The sequence below is a fragment of the Aegilops tauschii genome, chromosome 1, assembly GCF_002575655.3.
Source record: "Aegilops tauschii subsp. strangulata cultivar AL8/78 chromosome 1, Aet v6.0, whole genome shotgun sequence".
NCBI lineage: Eukaryota > Viridiplantae > Streptophyta > Magnoliopsida > Poales > Poaceae > Aegilops > Aegilops tauschii.
This window is the reverse complement of record NC_053035.3, coordinates 302390891-302398784: the sequence shown is the minus strand read 5'-3', so window position 1 is coordinate 302398784 and position 7894 is coordinate 302390891. Positions and strand designations below refer to the sequence as shown.

General features: G+C 48.6%; 1 long non-coding RNA gene across 1 annotated transcript; it reads right to left on the bottom strand.

Annotated features, from left to right (window-relative positions):
- Positions 1-2985: 2985 nt before the first annotated feature.
- Positions 2986-4512, bottom strand: LOC109776777 (uncharacterized). Its single transcript, XR_002236141.4, has 3 exons — positions 3841-4512; positions 3631-3737; positions 2986-3353 (listed from the first exon to the last, which is right to left on the bottom strand). It is a non-coding gene; the product is annotated as an uncharacterized lncRNA (long non-coding RNA).
- Between the last annotated feature and the right edge of the window lie 3382 nt (positions 4513-7894).

Below are 7894 nucleotides of genomic sequence, written 5' to 3'. Positions count from 1 at the left end.
CGAGGAGCCTCTAACTTTATTTTACGGTAACTGACACACTGAATAGTCACATCGAACAGCCGGGACATCGGTCATCAATTCCTGCTTTGAACAAAGACCACCGACGGAAGAATCCAATGAAGCAAACGAACAGCCAGCCGTACACCTTAGATCCGAAGGCCAAAACTCATCCGTGCCTCATCTAGCTAGATTCACAACATCTGTCCCTCGATAGTCAAGGCTGGTTTCACGCGAGGCCCGGCTATGCAGGCACAAGACGCACATACGTGTCTATCCCACAGACACGGGTATGCAGGCACACGACGCACATACCTGTCTATTCCATAGGCACGGGTATCACCACAGGCACGTAGAGATACAGGCAGCAACTCGCCGGAAACACGTGAATGGAGGCAACGAAGGCACGGAAACTTAGCCTCTACAGGCACGTGCTTCGGCTTGGCAAGGCACGAATACGGCCTTCCAATTGACGTTCTCGAGCCACGGCTACACACCCTCTGCATACAGACATGGAATTGCAGCTTCTCCGATGCACAAGCACGGTTTTTGAATTGGCATTCTCGAGGCACAGGTACAAATCCTCTGGATGCAAAAAAGAGAGGTGGCAGAGGCATCGGTAAGAACACTCTGTTCGAGAGGCACGGTTGTCGGAGTAATGGGCCACGGGTAGGCTAACCCGAGACCCGGAACCTTTCAAGGCATCGGGGCTGGCTGCGCCCCTCAAAGTGTCAAGATGAAGTGCCGCCTTCTAGTGGTCGGCTGGAGGAATAGCCGGCTGCCCATAGGCGGCCGAGTTCCAGAAGACGGCTTTAAGACAGGCCGACTCCTAGTAGGCGGCTTCCAGAGAAGCCGGCTCCTAGCAGTCAGCCCGCGGCGCCCTCAAAGTCTATGCCCTCATCAAGAGGACAAGGCAGGGTGTGACTACAGCGTAGCCCATCCCCCCAAATCCAGGGCCGGGCGTGGCCACAGTGCCCCGTACAGGCGGAGATCTCTGCACGGCGCGGCACTGTTGCCACTCCCCCCTTGGCGTCATCCCTAACGGGCGGAGCCCTGTTCACACGATGGCCTGTCGGTACGGCCTGCAGGCGGCGGGCCCTACCAGGCAGTGAGAGTCCTGAAGGCGGAAGAAGCCGGACCAGCCGGGCCTGAGGGAAGCCGGGTTCCAGCAGGCGGCCTATGACTTCCTCGAGGCCCGTGCGCCATTAACCCGACGAGACACGGTGTGGCTATAGTGATCGCCTGCCAGACGGCGGGACTGTAGCCACACCTCCCCCTCCCCCGACCAAGCCTGCGTCATTAGCATCATGGCTACAGTGATCAGCAGCCGGCAAGACCCGCGAGCGGCGGGGCGGCCTGTCTTCTCCGTACCTGACCAGTCGGCGGGGCCCACCAGGCGGCGGGCCCCAGCAGCCAGCGGAGAAGCCGGAGATCAGAGACACTGACAGCCGGGTCCTACACCCGGCAATATTACAAATGTACCCATGGGGGGTAGGCCTATATAAACCCCCAGGGCACCCATGCAAAGGGTTCCCAACCCGTTAGAACTAGACTCACCCATAGAGAAAGGAGAGAGCTAGCCTTGCTTTCTTCCACCTCTAGCAAACAGCTCGAGGAGCACCATTGTACTCACTAGTGCCTTAGTGATCATGCGGAGACCCCGCAGAGCAGGACTAGGGGTGTTATCTCCTAGGAGAGCCCCGAACCTGGGTAAAGTGCGCCGGCGTTCGTGTCTACGCCTCATCCCGCTTCCAGGCACCGGCGACGTTCTACTCGCTCCCACCATGATAAGCCATCCATTGGCATATGTCGCACCCAACCCCCGACAACGGTTGCAAACTCTCAAGAGGGACAACCATGTGACACCGCAGACACATAGAGTCGTGACGTGTATCACGTGAGATACATCAAATACAATCAGCGAATCAACGGAAGAAGTGAAAGAGCCACAGTTTTAAAGTGTCCAGAGGCACGGGCGTGTAGAAGCACAGGCACGACGAGTCACAGCCACCGCATCCCCTCACGGACGGGCGTTTGGCACCACAGGCACGTAGAGTCACAGCCAGCGTGTCTCCTGAGACAAGCGAATGCAGGTACAGGAGGCATAGAACTGAAGCGTATACAAGCACGGAATTGCGGCTTTTGGCGCACAGGTACGGCTTTGGAATTGGCGTTCTCGAGGCACGGGTACAAACCACCTGGATGCACAAAAGAGTGGTGGCAGAGGCACGGTTGTGTAGTCTGAAGAGAAACTGCCGTGTGACACCACCACATAGAGACATCGCGTGTGTCACGTGAGGTACATGAATAGCGAAAAAGAAGCCACGGAAGTGAAGCCTCCACAGACACGGATGCCGGGCTTCTAGAGGCATGGTCCCGAAGAACACAAAGACAGGAAACTGAAAATGTTGCCTCGTACGTTACCAGACGTGCCTCTATTGTGCGAATGTGTAAAACTCAACAATACAAACACAAACAAACGGCGGTGAATATAAGCCAAACAAAAAACACGCTTCTCCCAAACAATACATATGCGTCCCCTCACGGACGGGCGTCTGGCACCAGAGGCACGTAGAGTCACAGCCAGCATGACGCCTGAGACACGCAAATGCACGTACAGGAGACACGGAATTAAAGCGTATACAGGCACGGAATTGCGGCTTCTCGTAGTTCTTGAGGCACGGGTACAAACCACCTGGATACACAAAAGAATGGTGGCAAAGGCACGGTTGTGTAGTGTCAAGAGGAACTGCCATGTGAAACCAGCACGTACAGACATGGCGTGTGTCACGTGAGGTACATGCATAGACGGAAAGAAGCCACGGAAGTGAAGCCTGAACAGACACGGATGTCCGGATTCTCGAGGCACGGTCCTAAAGCACACAAAGACAGGAAACTAAAATGTTGCCTCGTACGTTAGCAGACGTGCCTCTCTTGTGCGAACGTGTAAAAGACAACAATACAATCACAAACAAACGGCACTGAATATAAGCCAAACACAAAGCGCGCTTCTCCCAACCAATACATATGCGCCACTTCAACGGGTCCACTAAATGTACATGAACTCGCGCAAACGTCAACAATGAACTTGTAACATGAAAAAACATAAGAAGTTATATTCACATAACATGAGACGATACTCCATAGGTTTGAACTAAAAGTACTCATTAATTATAGAAAAAAAGAAATGAAAGTCTTCCAGGAGTCCATTCTGCTCAGACCACCGGGACCATTCTACTCAGTTGGAGTTCTGCTCAGAAGCATCAACGGCGTCTGGGGTCGGGAAGACAACGAGGATGCATCATGTCCTTCATAGACAGAACTCGGCGGTAGAGCTCGTAGCTGACATACCCATCCTAAAACAAAAAGCGGATGAGAATGAAGATATACGTAAAGGGGGGAAAGTACTATTGTTGCAATAAAACAAAAATATAAAGACAGAAAAACCTAAAGAGCATTGGTGGTGAATCAAACCTAGCATTGACATTATTGTGAATTATCGTCTAAATCTTGCTAATTCAGAAGGGAATAACATTAATTATGATGCAGACATGTATGAAAGCAAATTTAATCCATATATATAACAACTTTGCATAGCACATTGACCAATCAGAGAGAGTGTGAAATAAGTACCCGAAGAACGGAAGATTCAGAATCAAATCAATTCCCTGACTATCAATCGCACTTGCTGCAATTTCTTCTGAGTATTTCATCTCGCTGTGTTGGATGATGCAGCTTCACTGAAATTGACAGAGAGCGGATAGAACTCAGGTGGCCAAAATATGTACAGGAGATCAAAACCTAGGGAAAGAGAGAAAGGATGTAGAGGCAAATCTGAACCACCTCAAGGTCTTTCTCCTGCTGCTTCGGTGGGCGACCCTCCCTCAACCGTTGACCCCGCCCGTATTCGACGCTCCACCAACCCTGCTGCTTCTTCTAGAGGCGCAAGATTCGCCATGGCCTTCTGCCCTGGCCCAAACGAGGGAGGTTCGTGAGCCGGTGGCTGACAAGGGAGGGAGTAGAGCGGCAGCTGTGGTGCCAAGGAGGAAGGAAGCAGGAAGCGGGGGTGGAAGCAGAGGCGGCGCCTCTCATGGCGCAGAGGAGGTGAGGACGCGGTGGCGCGACGAGTCGACCGGCCAACCGCCGCGGGGAGGAGACGGTGTGCGAGGCGTCACCCTTCTCCTCCCCCCTGCTGCTTGTCCTCCTCGCCAGCCACCTCCTTCGCCCTGTCGTCCGCATCCTCCCCCTCCACTCCTCCGCGAAGACCCCGCTGCCCTGCTCTCGCACGACGGCGACCAGTGCCCAATCTGGAACCATGGAGGCATGGAAGAGAGGAGGAGGCGAGCGAAGAGACAAGGCCGGCGGCGTGGGGGAGAGGAGAGGAGGCGGCTGCGAGCGAGGAGAGGGTGCGGCTGCTGTGGGGATCGGGGAAAGGGGCTAGGGTTCAGGCTATTTTTTTTTAATAATACATTTTTTTAATTAATTTTCATAAATATTACGCTGGATAAAAAAAAATACACGGCCTAGTCGGCCCACAGCAGGCCGATTGGATTCAAGCCCCTGTCGGCCCACTATGGGCTGATTGCGTCCTGTCGGGAGTGGGCCAATTGAAGCTAATTGGCTCGCTGTGGGCTAATTGTTTTTGCAAACAAAGTAGGCATAAAAAATATATGTTTAAAAAATGTTAATCATGTAATTAAAAAAGTTAAACGTGTATAAAAAAATGTTCCTGATGTATAAAAAAATGTACAATATGTATGCAAAAAAGTTGACATAAAAAAATTTTATAAAGTGTTAAGCATGTATTTAAAAATTGTTACATGTGTGTATAAAAAATGTTCCTTATTTATACAAAAAATATAGAATGTGTTTGAAAAAAAATTGACACCAAAAAAATATGTTTGAAAAGTTGACATTTTTTCAAATACATGATTAAAAACTGTTAAATGTGTGTATAAAAAATGTTTCTTATCTATTCAAAAAATATAGAATGTGTATGAAAAAAAGTTGACACCAAAAAAATATGTTTCAGAAAAATGTTCCAGTTTCATACAAAAAGAGCAACCAATCATACTTAGGTCCGTGATGCTCCCATACCGGATCCGGAGCTGGAACATTTTTTATACACGTGTAACCTTTCATTCCAATACATGAAACATTTTTGTGTACTCGCTGAACATTTTTTCAAATACATGATTAACATTTTTTTCAAACATATTTTTTGGTGTCAACTTTTTTTCATACACATTCTATATTTTTTGTATAGATAAGGAACATTTTTTCAAATACATGATTAACATTTTTTTCAAACATTGTTTTTGTGTCAACTTTTTTTCATACACATTCTATATTTTTTGTATAGATAAGGAACATTTTTTATACACACATTTAACAATTTTTAAATACATGATTAACACTTTTTAAAACATATTTTTAGTTAACTTTTTTGCATATATATTGTACATTTTTTGTATACATCAGGAACATTTTTTTATACACGTTTAACATTTTTTTAAACATATATTTTTTATGCCTACTTTTTTGAAAAAACAATTAGCCCACAACGAGCGAATTAACTCCAGTCGGCCCACAGTGGGCTGACAGGACCCAATCAGCGCACAGTGGGCCGACAGGGGCCAGTCGGCCAGCTATAGGCCGACTGGAGTCCAATCGGCCTGTTGTGGGCCGACTAGGCCCATTCGGCCTACAGCGGGCCGACGGTGTATTATTTTTGAAAAAAAATTACCCAGCATAATATTTATGAAAATTAATAAAAAAATGTATTATTTTAAAAAAATTAGCAGGGTTCAGCTGGTGCGGCACGAGGGGATTGATCAAGGAGGTCAATGCGGCGCGTGAGCAGCGGATTGGGCAAAAACGTCCCGCACATGCGCGAGAGTGACCCGGCCAATGCGAGCTCGAGGCGATCGCATCCGTCATTGGACACGAAAAACAACAAAGATTTAACCGTAAGGGGAATATCCAACGATCCAGACGCGCCGAAGGCCAGATCATACGGCCACAAAGGGCTGCGCACGAGGGAGCCCTCTGGAGGCAAGTTGGCTAGCCTCATTATATGTTTAAATAGTAAAACACATCCACAATTTACCTTGCGTCATTCCCATCTACTGATGTATAACACCCATGTCTTCCTTGGACCGTGTCAACTGGCTATTTAGATCCTTTAGTTCTTGTAATAAATTGGAGAATGAGGAAGACACCTGCACATTAAAGGGATAGGTTAGTAATGAAAGAACGAGTTGATCTTCTGGATGGTTTCTCCGTTCATCCAGAGTCCCGGGGACTACTACACATTCTTATTTAAAAAATATTTGACCCTCAAGCCAGTTTTATTAAAACTATCTTAAGACTCGGGGGCTATTGCATTTCCTTAGAGAGTAGTAAACTTTTTGTACGCTATTTTAGAAAGCATATAAATTTCAATCTTGGAAGGTGTATGTACATTCTCTGTAAAAATTAATTGTTGGGAAACGTTGCATGGAAAATAAAATAAAAAATCTACGCACACGCAAGATCTATCCATGGAGATGCATAGCAACGAGAGGGGAGAGTGTGTCTACGTACCCTCGTAGACCGTAAGCAGAAGCATTTAGTAATGTGGTTGATGTAGTGGAACTTCTTCGCGATCATACCGATCAAGTACCGAATGTACGGCACCTTCGCGTTCAGCACATGTTTAGCTCGGTGACGTCCTCGCCTTCTTGATCCAGCAAGACGGACGAAGTAGTGGATGAGTTCCGGCAGCACAATGGGTGGTGGTGATGCTATCTCCGCAGGGCTTCGCCTAAGCACTCCGAAAATATGACCGAGAGACGAACCTGTGGAGAGGGGCACCACACACGGCTAAGAGATTGTCGTGGTTTGTGTGGCACCCCTCCCTCTCATATATACAGGTTGGGGGAGGAAGGGAGGCAGCCTAGGGCTCCTCCAAGGGGCCGGCAGCCACCTTGGGCCTTGCCCTAGCCACACCCCCTTGCCTTTCTTAGGCTCGCGGGGAAAGGCAGCGGAGGGTGGCGCCCCCCCTTTCCTTTCTCCCATGAGGAGGGGAAGGCAGGAGGGGCTAGCCCTCCCCCCTTTCCTTCCCTAGGGCCGACGGCCAGGGAGAGGCGCGCCAGCCCCCTTGTGGGCTGGTGTGTGCCTCCCCTTGGCCCATAGACCTCCCGGGATTGTCCGGAACCCCTTCCGGTGATCCGATGACTACCCGGTACCTCCCGAAACTCTTCCGGTGTCGAATATCATCGTCCTATATATCAATCTTTACCTCCGGACCATTCCAGATCTCCTTGTCATGTTCGTGATCTCATCCGGGACTTCGAACAACATTATGTCACCAAATCACATAACTCATATCACACTATGTCGTCAACGAACGTTAAGCGTGCGGACCCAACGGGTTCGAGAACTATGTAGACATGACCGAGACACCTCTCCGGTCAATAACCAATAGCAGAACCTGGATGCCCATATTGGTTCCTACATATTCTACGAAGATCTTTATCGGTCGAACCATTATGACAACATATGTAATTCCCTTTGTCTGTCGGTATGTTACTTGCCCGAGATTCGATCGTCGATATCTCCATACCTAGTTCAATCTCATTACCGGCAAGTCTCTTTACTCGTTCCGTAATACATCATCTCATAACTAACTCCTTAGTCATTTTGCTTGCAAGCTTATTATGATATGTATTACCGAGAGAGCGCAGAGATACCTCTCCGATACTCGGAGTGACAAATCCCAATCTCGATCCATGCCAACTCAATAGACACCTTTGGAGATACCTGTAGAGCATCTTTATGATCACCAAGTTACATTGTGACGTTTGATAGCACACAAGGTATTCCTCCGGTATCCGGGAGTTGCATGATCTCATGA